Source organism: Lampris incognitus, chromosome 6, assembly GCF_029633865.1.
Source record: "Lampris incognitus isolate fLamInc1 chromosome 6, fLamInc1.hap2, whole genome shotgun sequence".
In the NCBI taxonomy this organism is placed as follows: domain Eukaryota; kingdom Metazoa; phylum Chordata; class Actinopteri; order Lampriformes; family Lampridae; genus Lampris; species Lampris incognitus.
Window position 1 is genome coordinate 14,774,900 of NC_079216.1, and position 13,273 is coordinate 14,788,172.

The 13,273-nt window shown below is 46.6% G+C and overlaps 1 protein-coding gene across 3 annotated transcripts in view; it reads left to right on the plus strand.

Annotated features, from left to right (window-relative positions):
• Positions 1-1,137: 1,137 nt before the first annotated feature.
• The window catches only part of tp53i11b (tumor protein p53 inducible protein 11b), a 72,599-nt gene continuing 60,463 nt past the window's right edge, over positions 1,138-13,273 (plus strand). For 2 of the 3 annotated variants that reach the window (XR_008810388.1, XM_056282135.1), the window contains exons 1-2: positions 1,157-1,259; positions 8,489-8,647. The gene's annotated coding sequence lies outside the window, so the exon portion shown is untranslated. Of the gene's footprint in view, positions 1,260-8,488; positions 8,648-13,273 lie in introns of all 3 variants that reach the window. The other variant, XM_056282137.1, reaches the window with a different exon arrangement.

The window sequence follows — 13,273 nt, forward strand, 5'->3', positions numbered from 1 at the left end:
CACTGTCCTCTTTTTCACCTTTTTAAAAGGTGAGTAGGCGGAGAAAAGCTATGAACGAACGCTTACTCACTCTTTCAAGTGGTCCAGATGTCGCAGGTTTGCCCTAACCTGGCACGCCCGCTCTTCCGGTGAGCTCAAGGATCAACAGATGAAGCAATGGTCTGGAGAAAAACTGCCTGTCACCAGAGAGCCTCGCTTTGGAGGTGAACATGGTGGAAACCTGTTTGACGACAGAATACACAATATGTGAGAAACGAGAGGAGCATTTCTCAAGCTGCTCTTCAGACAAATCCTCGGAGATGAAGGGAGACGCTGGCACAGCTGGCCCTGTTTGAGGTTTATGCTTGGGAAGCTGTTTCACCGGATTAGTTAACAAGGTGTGATGGCTGGATGTAAATTGATAACGAGACAAGTGCCACACAGGCTGTTACTGTATGGAGAAGCTGATCTGAGACTTTTGTATGCAGCGCTACGGGGGGAAAAAAGCCCCCCACCCCTGAATCCGAATCCGAATTCTGTGAGATGGGTGAATATAGCCATTGTAAATGACTCTGGAAAAATACGATTGGCTCTAGTGAGCTGGGGGTGGATGAAAAGTGTTGTCTGTTCTGTTTGACAGGCCTGAATGTGAGCGAAGATAAAGCAGACATCCCACCCACCTACCAACCCCACCCATAAAGCCCATTTCCTTTAGAGCACTATTCAAACCTAGCGCATGTCCACATTCCCCTGCCTGCGGGTGAAAAAAAGGAGACTGTCTGATTAAGTGTGATAAGACGGGAAATGGTTTTGGAGCCAGAGCTGTCTCTTGGCTGGTTTGTTAAGACTGACAGACATGTTGGTTAATGGACACCCTGAGCCAGACCGGGGAACGAACCAATTTTAAGGATGGGACGCTAAACTGAGCCCTTGAGTGTGGGGCTATAGACCTCATGCATTACAAATTCCAACACACGCAGTGAGGCGCGTGCTCTGCCTCTATTCCAATTTTAGTCGGGTACAACCCGTGCTAATAAGATGACCGGTGAATGAAATCTGTGTTTTAATAGGGCCAGTTTGAAGCCGGAAGTACTGTATTTTTTTTTACGGTAGGCGCTGTTGGACTGCTCTGTAAGCACGCGCGGGGGGGGGGCGAGAGAGTGCGAGAGAGAGAGAGAGAGAGCGCGCGCGCGAGGTGTACATCTATCAACTGCGTCCGCACATGACGGTACGTTAACACAGTGGACCGCAACTCCCCACACGGACTTCAGCTTCGCCTCGTAAGTACTCTTAAACCCTCGCCTCTGTTTGTTTCCCCCCCCCCTCGTTTTGAGAACGTGTTGAAGTTAAAGATTCCGGCGGTTTCATCCCGCCGAGGATTTGAGGGAGTTCGTCTGATAAATCATTCCGCGATGTTGTGCGTTGTTTCGCATCTATCGTTCGATGAAACATGTGTAAGTTGTTTTGTATTTGAAATGTATTATGAGGACAGGTTCAGGTTCAGGTTCGAGTACAGCCTAAAAAGACGCAAAAGTTGAGTTTGTTATTCCCGAGTTTTGCACGGCGCAGTCGAGTTGCCGAGTGTGGAAAGACGAAAAGTGGCCCCTGCGGCGAATGGCAATGCGAGGAAAATACGCGTCGCTTCAGCGACCGATCAAACGACCGTGGGATTTGTTATTCTCTCATATGGCGCTTCCTTTGCCCTATTCTACCGGGCTCGTGCGCGCCCTACCCAGTCACGATAAACTTTTTTGTTTTTTTGTTTTTTTCCTGCGTCGGTGTTTTCACAGTCCCGTTCATATTACCCCGATAATGAAAAGGTGTGAGATGCCTCGTCGCCATTTTTCAGTGTATTCCAAGTCCACCGTGACGAGCGTTCGTGTTTGTGGTGGGAAGCTGAAAGCGCCGCCCGAGGGTTCACCATTAACCTCTCACCGCACGCGCGCGGATGGACGCACGGGCCGGTGCGCGCTCCCAGAAGTGAGTGGCCGGTTGATGGAGTGGGGCTTGCACGTAGGCAGAGCACGTTTGTCCAAATGGAGGGTAAACGTTGCCCAATTTATGGCACGTCTCCAAGCTATTTCATAAGAAACCGGTCGTTGACACAGAATGTGTGGAAAATTCAGGGGATATGTCTCATGAAGGTGGTCAGTTGAAATGTAGTACTCGACAGACCCGGGCTGCAGAGGTGTTTGTTGGCGTGTGCTGCTATTTCCAACGACACCTCTTTTCTTTTCTTTTTCTTTTCTTTTTTGCAGCCATACTGTATCTGTCAATGTGACGGTCTGCTCGACAACAAACTGCTGAGATTTGCAGCCGCTGTGTTGTGTCTAGACTTGCCCCAACGTGTGTCTTCACTCTGCTGCAGAACCCTGGAGAATGCATTGGAGATGCACTGGAGATCCTATTCGTTCATGCTATAGCCAAGTAGTTGCTCATATAGCCTTTGATAATTATAGCAATATGTGAATGCAACATTGAATCAAAATTTTACAGTATGCTATCCTTCACCTGCTATGCATGGCAAATGAAGACCGGTTTGACGATTCTCCTAAAACAGCCACGTCTTACAGCTACAATATCAACAAATAGCTTCTTTGACAGGCTTCTTGTAATTGCTGTTGTATTGATGACAATAGCCAATCCACAAACATCCTTATCATGAGCACTTGTGCACGTCGTTATACCCTCAGGTGGGACTTTCTTGGGGAAATAATGTTCCTAGCTTCACCCCTAGTGGCTAAGTGCAGGTAGTTTGAAAGGAGAATTGGGGTTTTTGTGGCTAAACAAGGAAATGTGGCATGCAAACCAAAGTTAAAGACATTTTCAAACAGGGAAGGCAATATCAGTAGCCCATGCTTAATCATGTGTTTTTGTTTGGTGGTGAAATAGCAGTACTGGCAGATGTTACGTTTCAAATCCATCTCTCGGGTTTAGTGTTTAAACACCAGTGCAGTCACCAGTATCACCTCAGGTGATAGTAAAATTCAACGAAAATTATAATCTTCAGGATTGTGGATTTAATTTATGACTAAGCACAGATCTGACAATAACTTGAACACAGTTAGCCCAAGTATACAGATCATTAAGAAAAGCTTACCCAAACATGGGTCAGGCCAGTTGCCTGGGGGGGTGGGGATGAAAATGGTTGCTTAAGCTGTCACAAACAATGAAAGGTGAGGAGCGATACATGAGGTGTTTATATCCACCAACAGGAAACCTTGTGAATAGCATGCTTGGTTTTGACTTTTTCATGATGTGGGTCATATTGAAATGGCAGTGGTGGAAGCACCTTGCTCTAATCATGTAGAAATCAAGAAATCAGCATGTTGTGCCTACCCTGTGGGTGGTGGTGGTGGGGTCTGCTTGACCAAGAAGGCCAGAGATGGAGGGGAGCACAGCAGCTCTGATCTTTGTGCCCATGATGACCAAGTCACAAGATTGTGGAAAATTGATAGAAAACATTAGGTGTAGGCAGTAGGTTGGTGGATACTTGTTAAAGATAGTAGCTCTAGTTGGACATCACCGTTTGTGCAGACTGACGTACAGGAACTGATGGCAGACTTTGTTCACATTCTGTTTAAAAAACAAACATGCATTAACCAAGGTGTTTAATGTTTCGTACTCTTACCAGTTGAGCGCTTCATTCAATAAATGTAGAAGTGGTGGTGTAAATGGGTTTGACGTTGTCTAATGAGGAGCCCCCCCCCCACCTTTCCTCCCCAATTGTATCTGGCCAATTGCCCCACTCTTCCGAGCTATCCCGGTCACTGCTCCACCCCCTTTGCTGATCCGGGGACGGCTGCAGACTACCACGTCTCCTTCGATACATGTGGCGTCACCAGCCTCTTCTTTTCACCTGACAGTTAGGAGTTTTGCCTGGGGGACGTAGCACATGGGAGGCTCACGCTATTACCCCCAGTCCCCCCCCCCCCAAACAGGCACCCCAATCGACCAGAGGAGGCGCTAGTGCAGTTACCAGAACACATACCCACAGCTGGCTTCCCACCCGCAGACACGGCCAATTGTGTCTGTAGGGACGCCCGACCAAGCTGGAGGTAACTCGGGAGGATTTGAACCAGTGATCACCATGTTGGTAGGCAATGGAACAGACTACTATGCTACCCGGATGCACATGAGGACCTTTTTGACCTGTTTTTTCCCACCACTCCCTCTGACAGCAGGGTACTGTCACCTCAGCCAGACTTTTCTCTCTCTAAAACACACTTTCAAGTGATTCTGCACTCATTCTTCTCATGGCTGTCATAGTGAATAGAAGCATGGCCGGCCTGGTTCATTACTATAGAGATAACACACAGGTTACCATGCAGTTCACTTATCTCTGTGACCAGCTCGTAATCACAGAGATAGAAGTATAGGCTAACTGATCCTCCAGCTAAAAAATCAAGTCTTGAAATGATGTCATTGCATCATTACTTTTCACATAGGCAGTGTTGTTAAGACTGTTGCTGTATAAGACGTGGTCAAGAATAGATTTTTATTTGTTTGTTTGGTCCTTTAATCTTTCTGTGCTGTGGTGAGGATACGTCGATGTGTCCCAGTTCAACCAATGCAATCCACCGGGATTGGATAGCGAGATAATCTGGTGTATGTGGAGCAGGGCTGTGAAACTGAATTGAGCCTTGGAGAGTTAAGCAGCAGCGGCATTCGTACACGGCTGGGCACTGGGGAACTGAGGCAGGCAGGCAGCAGCACGGAGTACAGTCCCGGACCATCCCAAGAGGCCCTTTGTGCTGTTGGCATGCCTCACGCTGGATAGCCCTGGCAGATGGTGACCCCCTTTTTCCACATTATGCGCACAACTGCCGCCATGGGCTATGCGTGGCAAATTGTGGTCACTCACTCATGGACGACCTAAGTGACGTTTAGTAGGGACAATGTGAGCGCCACTGCCGCCGTGGGTTATGCATGACAAATAGGCAAATTGGGCAGCACGGTGGCACAGTAGTTAGCGCTGTCGCCTCACAGCAAGAAGGTCCTGGGTTTGAACCCTGGGGTTGTCCAACCTTGGGGTCATCCCAGGTCGTCCTCTGTGTGGAGTTTGCATGTTCTGCCCATGTCTGCGGTGGTTTTTCTCCGGGTGCTCCGGTTTCCCCCACCATCAAAAAGACATGTTAAGGTTAATACTCCTGTCTGTGCTCTTGACCAAGGCATGGCAAGACAAACTGGAGTCAGTCTCCGGGTGCTGCATGGCAGCTGGCCACTGCTCCTAGCTACATAGCTATGATGGATTAAATGCAGAGCATAATTTCCCTATGGGGATTATTAAAGTATATCAAAAAAAAAAAAAAAGGTCACTCACTCATGGACAACCTGCTGACGTCTGCTGTTGCCCCCTTTCTCATTGAACACTGTCTTGCTGCACCTACAGGTGCGGTACAAGTGCACCGTGGGTCTGGATGGTTTCATGCTTGTCAAGTTTAACCCCTCAGTGATTCATTCTCACTCCAGTTCACAGCACAGTCCACTGCTTGATTACTCAAAACCAGAGGCACGACATGTGCAGACCATGAACTCAGACCTTACTTGTGTTGTGTTGGGTTGAAGGCTGTTTTTATTTTAAGAGGTTGACGTCTTGTCTGTGGTTGGTGTGCTTAGAGTTGACTCTGCCTCAGGGGGCCCTGTCATTGAGAGATCAGGGAAGTACAAGGTGTATGTTCTCTCGAGAGGAATGTTGAGAATCCTTATTGAGGACAATGATTCCTATCCCTCCATGATCTCAACAAGTTGTTATTTTTATACCTGCGTTCTCTTACTACATCAATAACGAAGACAGGATTGTTGGTTTTTCTTTATAGTGGACACTGGGCTCCGAAATAGGCTTTTGCTGCAGTTTCGCCCAAGTGTTTGCTTCAGCTTCATCCTTAAAATGGCAACAAATAGGGTTTTCTTCAGCAACAAGATGCTAAGCTATATTTAGTTTCATCTTTCTGTACTGCCCTCTGGTACTTCTCACTGGGGAGCATGTGTACCAGCAGTCTTGGTGTATCACAAAGGAAGGCTTTATTCCTGGCATCCTCTCTTCTAATTTCAGGGTTTATTTAATTTAATTAAAATAATTTGATTTTAGTAAAATAGGGATTGATTGGCCACTAAATTGGCAGAAATCAGAAATAAATTTATAAAAAATAAATAAAAATAATTTTATTTATTTTTAACTGAAAAACTGAACTTTGGATGAATGTTTAACATTTTCCCTCTACTGTCCTTAAATAAACTCACAAGCACAAACAAAAGCATATGCAACTCAATGGCTTATTTAGCTGACCATGCAACACAAAGACAAAAACATATCCAAAAACTACAAGAACTTCAAGAATACTCATACCAACTAACACATATATCTAAACTAACACATATATCCAAACTAAAAAAATGAATAAAATAAATCACTGTCCAAGGGAACGAACGCCAGCCAGGATGACTGTCGGAACGGCCGGTCAGCATGGGCTAGCAGTTAGCTAAATAAAACTCATAAACAAAGATTATAAGTTTCATCCCAGGTGCTGCTCTACTAGATGCGACTTTAATGCAGTTTATTATGTAATAATCAATGCAAAAACACTTTCTGAACTGCCCTGTGGTACTTCTCACTGGGGAACATGTGTACCAGCGGTCTTGGTGCATCACAGAGGAAGGCTTTATTCCCGGCATCCTGTCTTTTGATTTCCTAACTGCCTTGGTGTGTCAGTGTGCCACAGGCTGTGATGACGACCCTGCAGCAGATGCGCTTCTGTTTAGCTCCAATAGACAACGTTAGGGGTGCCGAGCCCTTCTGCTGCTTTTCAGACGCCGTCTCTTTTGGCGTGGAGAGGCCGCCAAACTCTACCGCGGTTCCTCGGGAGGACAGACAGAAAAACAATTCCATCAGTGAGAGGCGTTGTACAGCTGTGGAAAAATGCTGTGTAAGGGGGTGAGGTAACACCCCTCTGGCGGCTCCAGGTGTACACACACACACACACACACACACACACACACACACACATACATACATACACAAGAACACCTGCTAAAATATTATTTTGGGGTGATTATCTGACATAATCCCTCAGGGTCTTTGGCATTATGGAGCGTGGGCTGTTAGATTTGGCTGTGGTTTGTTTTCTGATCTTACAATGGCTGCGCCTTGCCATAATCTCCTAGTTATTATCCGCAGCCATCAGCGGCTTCATTTTATCAAATTTTTTCTTGGGAAAATCTTTATGCAGCCTTTTTTGAGAAGTGCAAAAAAAGTGTTTGTAAAGGATCTTTGTATTATTATAGGAAATGTGTGTGTGTGTGTATACTGTTTAAAAGAAACACTCAATGGTAGGGAAAGTGCTCAACAAATAAGGAGCAAAATAATCCAGTGAGTCAAGTAAATTCTTTATGAGACAGTACAAGCCTGTTTCATGCCATCAGCAATCATCAGCTGTCAATTATATATATATATGTAGCGTTTTTTTTCTGAAACCATCAATGGTGTTGTAATTGCTCAACTGACGAGGAGCAGAATATCAACACGCTAAGACATTAGCAGCTGATGAGTGCGAGACGCACGAAACACGCCTGTACTGCAATGCATTAAAACTTTTTTTCCTGTATCCGTGTTGATATATATGGAGCAGCATGGCAGCACAGTGGGTAGCACAGTCGCCTCACAGCAAGAAGATCCTGGTTCGAGCCCCGGGGTAGTCCAAACTTGGGGGTCGTCCCGGGTCGTCCTCTGTGTGGAGTTTGCTTGTTCTGTCCGTGTCTGCGTGGGTTTCATCCGGGTGTTCTGGTTTCCTCCCACAGTCCAAAGACATGGAGGTCAGGGGAGTCAGCCGTACTAAATTGTCCTTAGGTGTGAATGTGGGTTTGTGTGTCGGCCCTGTGATGGTCTGGCGGCCTGTCCAGGGTGTCTCCCTGCCTGCCACCCAATTACTGCTGGGATTGGCTCCAGCATCCCGCGACCCTGATTGGGATAAGCGGCTTGGATTTATATATATATAGAGAGAGAGAGAGAGAGAGAGAGAGAGAGAGAGAGAGAGAGAGAGAGAGAGAGGAGAGAGAGAGAGGAGAGAGAGACGAGAGAGAGAGAGAGCGAGAGAGAGAGAGAGAGAGAGAGAGAGAGAGAGAGCGCGAGAGAGAGAGAGTGTTTTTCTCCAGAAACCGTCAATGGTGTTAATAAAAGTGCTCAACAAAGAGGCACGGGAATATTAAGATAGATGTAGGGGAAAAAAACTATACAGAGCAGTACAAGCCTGTTTCCTGCGTCACGCACTCAACGGCTCATGGCCAACTTGGCAGCTGATGAGTGCATGAGGCATTAACAGGCTTGTACTGCTCTGTATTAAAGTTTTTTTTTCTTCCTACAGCTATCTTAATATATACACTATCGGCTGCTCCCATTATGGGTCACCACAGCGGATGATCCGTTTCCATGTCTTCCTGTCCTCTGCATATTTCTCTGTCCATATATATCAGTGTATATTTTTAACAAAACACATCCTACCCTTTCACTCAGCAGGTAACGCTTTGGGGCACGCTGCAGAATACCTGTCTTAAGAGCATCGCCATCATCATCGTCATCGTCATCATCGTCATCACTGTCCTTAATATCGTCATCGGCTGGATTGAGGATCTAGGTGTGAATTCCTGTTCCTTGACATTCCTCGCTATCTCAGTAAGCCAAAGCTTTATTATTGCTTCTGTTTATTGACTAGCTGGTCACTTGGCGCTTGTGTGCTTATGCCCCTAGTGGTGTGTTGCATCACTGTGGGCATAGTTGTGTGTGTATGTGTGTGTGTGTGTGGTGTGTGTGTGTGTGTGTGTGTGTGTATTCCAACCAGCAACACTTTTTATGACATGTCACAATTCTTGTCGCCGTTTGGACAAAGTGTCCTCTTAGATTTCCTCAGCAGCGATATTACACCATTTCAGATGTTTTCAACACGACAACAGTGGTGCGGCAGTGAACCCCAGGGATACCTTCCACTCAGAGGGCTTTTTCTCCAATGAGCAGATGAAAGGAATTGAAGTATCTTTTAAATAATTGTGAATACTCAAGCGGTCAGTTGTCTTCAACCTCACGTGTCGTGTTCCTGTCCCATGTGAATGGGCAGCCTCATCGCTCACAGCCCTGTCTCCATTGACAAAATGTCTGTCATCACAGGCATCCCTGCAGAGGGATCCTTAGCCCACTGCTCACACATGGATTTCATCACAAAGTGGGAGTTTAAACAGTGGATAGTTGCTCATGTTTTTGTCCTGCTGGCGTTCTGGTTCATGCATGATAATTTAATAATATAATATAATATAATGCTGGCTTTCTGGTTAGGGATGGCCTGGTTGTTGCTGTTGCTGTAGAGCATCATGAGCTTAGTAAGGCGGATTCTCAAACAAGAGGCAAAGATCAAAAAGTAACTTGGATTGGACCAGGGATCAGACAGCTTTGGAGGTGGATGTGAAATTGTTAAAGCTCTTAGATTTCTTTCTTTTTTTATCCTTTTTTAGTTAAAGGTGAAATAATTTGTTGTTATCACCAACGTTGAAAATTCAAAAGCCTCAGTTTTTTTGCATCAAACGTGTATATTGCTACCTTTTTGAGAGACGTGGCCTGGTTACCTGAGGATAACTAGTTCAAAATTCCCTAACATGGTTGAGGAAAGTCTCCCCTTACTCACTAACTACCGTTGCGATGCCCTTGAGCAAGGCACTCAAACACCCAACAGTGGAGCTGCTTCGTGTTAGACGACTGCTTGAGTGGGATAGGTCGCAGGTGTGGAGAGAGAGAGAGAGAGAGAGAGAGAGAGAGAGAGAGAGAGAGAGAGAGAGAGAGAGAGAGAGAGAGAGAGAGAGAGAGAGAGAGAGAGAGAGAGAGAGAGAGAGAGAGAGAGAGAGAGAGAGAGAGAGAGAGGAGAGAGAGAGAGAGAGAGAGAGAGAGAGAGAGATTGTGAATTTGAGGTGGGGTGTTGCTGGGTTAGAGCATGTAGGCTTCGTTATTAATTTTCACTGGATATCAATAGAGGTTAAAATAAAACAACTAATGAGCATGTCTATGTGTAGAATTACCGCTTTCTCCCCCGTCTGCCAGTAATTGTGCCATTCTCTAGAGAGACTACACCAACTATTTATCTGTAGGGAGGATCTAGTTTGAGTAAATTGGGCTGTCTAATGAAATGAGGGTGAAATATTAGTAATTTCAAACTGAACATTGGTTTCCTGTGCAGTCATCATGTCTGTTGGACATTCTGAGACAAAGAGTGGTTGTAGTCGGCCGTGTGTTTCCCCGCGTCTCGCCACAGTTTGCGTGTACTTCTCAATCCTGTTTCCTGTCTTTAGATAAGCAGGGTAGTCATTTCTCGGTGACGCAATTCCCTAGTTTTGATTCAGTGTTTATGTGGTTCATCGTAGTAATTGTCTTCTCAAAACAGCTCAGGCAGAAGGGTGAGGGGTGTGTTCTTCTTGGCCCGGGTGGAGTCGGGGAAAAGTGTTGAGAAACACATCCACTGCGCAGATTATGTGTGCACTTTCAGTCATGCTGAATGTAGGATGGTTTATTCAGCGATCCCTCCGTTCTTCTTTGGGTGTTAAACCGGAGGTGTCAGAAGAATTACCACGGGGATGGATGGCTCGTTTACAGTCTAACGTTTGTACCAACACCACTTTTTAAACCCTTGACATCAGTGATTCCTGTCGCTGCTTGACAGAATTCATCCGGGGGGGGGGGGGGGGCGTCCGGGTAGCGTAGCGTTCTATTCCGCTGCTTACCAACGCAGGGATCGCTGGTTCGAATCCCTGTGTTACCTCCAGCTCGGTCGGGCATCCCTACAGACACAATTGGCCGTGTCTGTGGGTGGGAAGCCGGATGTGGGTATGTGTCCTGGTCACTGCACTAGCGCCTCCTCTGGTCGGTCGGGGTGTCTGTTCGGTGGGGAGGGGGAACTGGGGGAATAGCGTGATCCTCCCACGTGCTACGGCCCCCTGGAGAAACTCCTCACTGTCAGGTGAAAAGAAGCGGCTGGCGGCTCCGCATGTATCGGACGAGGCATGTGGTAGTCTGCAGCCCTCCCCAGATCAGCCAAGGGGGTGGAGCAGCGATCGGGACGGCTCGGAAGAGTGGGGTAATTCAGATCACCCTCCCACCAATAGGGAGGGTGATCTGAACATGAGACAAGTTGGTTATACTTGACGATGACGACGTGTTTTTGCAGTAGTATTAAGTGAAAATACCCGAATTATTGTTCTTCAGGTTGAAGCGGACGAGCGTTTGCAAAATTATACCTAGAATTATTGAAAGAGGAATGGCTGACACTGTGGTGAACAAGACTGCTGGGGTTGTTTTTGCACTAAACAAGGGAAATGAGACACACCTTTGGCGCTGAACAATTCTCACTACAGAAACTCCCTTTTTTATAAAGATTTGGGCCTCTTTCACACCTGGTATGCCGAGATGAGCCCCCATGCTTGTGGTGTAATCACAGTGTAAAATCTCCCCCCTCCCTCTTGTACACAATAAATCAGCCTGGCGTTGGCCTCTCACACGTACGCTGTGTATCTCCAGTGAGAAAGGAAATAACAGTTACTGCCCTTTCTTGTGGCCTAAAACTTTTTCTACTTTGCGATGGTATCTCTCACTATTCTAGTATTTTCGTTCGCACCCTTTTTTCCCCCCACTTGTTTGTCTTTATTATTAATCACTTGTGGTAATCTTGTTTCACTGATAAGATTTTTTTGGGGGGGGGTTTCTCTGTAATATCCTGCAGCTTTTTTAACTAGCAAATCACACATCCCGAAGCATGAAACATGCTTAATGCAGATATATGCAAATGCGTGCTAACAGCCCGGACCCCTGTTGTGCAAAACGATGACATCCAGGGTGCCCTGCTTCGACTCAGCATGAAGCCCTGCCTGCCAGACCTGACACATCAACAGTTACATGTGGGTGTGCATGGCTGTGTGGAGAAAATGCTAAAGGATTTTTCTAGACACTGTTGGGATGGGGGGGATGGGGGGCTAGGTGGTGATGGTAACAGTGGCAGTCCTGATCTTTGAAACTCAGCTGGCCTCTAATGCTGCTGCTCCACAGGCCTTTAATACTGCAGCTTTACTACAAGACCCTCTTTGTTAAGATGGAGCTTTATCGTCAAAGGACCGTACAGTTTTAGTGCTCATTGACTCATACTATGTCCCACCAAGTGAAATACCATTTGAAAGCCAATTTGCCCCGTAGAGCTGAAGAATAACCCCCCCCAACCCCCGGCTATGCTCATTTCTGTCAATAAGAAAATTTACTTTTGTAAATTGTGCTGCCACATTGTGCTGCCACTTGCCACATGCCTGCTCTCGAGTCCTTATATAGTCGAGGTTTATCTTTTGGATTGTATCGTGTACGACAGATTTTTGTAATCAAAGTGTGTTGTGTCGGGGCGTCCGGGTAGCATGGCGGTCTATTCCGTTGACTGCCAACACAGGCATCGCCTGTTCGAATCCCCATGTTACCTCCGGCTTGGTCGGGCATCCCTACAGACACAATTATTGGTCCTATCTGCGGGTGGGGAGCCGGATGTGGGTACGTGTCCTGGTTGCTGCACTAGCGCCTCCTGTGGTCGGTCAGGGCGCCTGTTCAGAGTGGAGGGGGAACTGGGGGGAATAGCGTGATCCTCTCACGCACGAAACTCCTCACTGTCCGGTGAAAAGAAGCGGCTGGTGATTCCCCCTGTATCGGGGGAGCCACGTGGTAGTCTGTACTAGCCCTCCTTGGATCAGCAGAGGGGTTGAGCAGCGATTGGGATGGCTTGGACGAGTGGGGTAGTTGGCTGGGTACAACTGGGGGGGAAAAGGGGGGGAAACCCCCCTCCCTAAAAAGATAGTGTATTGTGTCCTTTTTTTCCAATAGTTTCTTGGAGTTTATCAACTGAATGTTGAGTATGAAAATGTGAAGAGTTAAAACCTGCAGGAATCCAGTTTCAGAGGCTGAATACTAGCAAGCCAACCAGTAGACAGTCTTAACGCATTCAACCCTCATTTGTAGCTCATTCATTATTGCATGAAAAAGACAATTTAGTGGTCCCGACTGGCTGTTTCAACTAGAATGAAGCAGAGGCAATAAGAGGCCTCTTGTCCCATCACAAATCCCTATTTTTTCCCTAAATAGGATGCAGTCGATACTAACTAGGCTCAAGGGAACAGAACAAACCCGCGGCAGAATCTTAAAATTGGCTGGTGAGACAAATGTAACCTTTTACCTGACCAAACATCTACCTTGCCCTTACCCTAGCATCTTCTGTGCTATGCAGCCATCGATTTG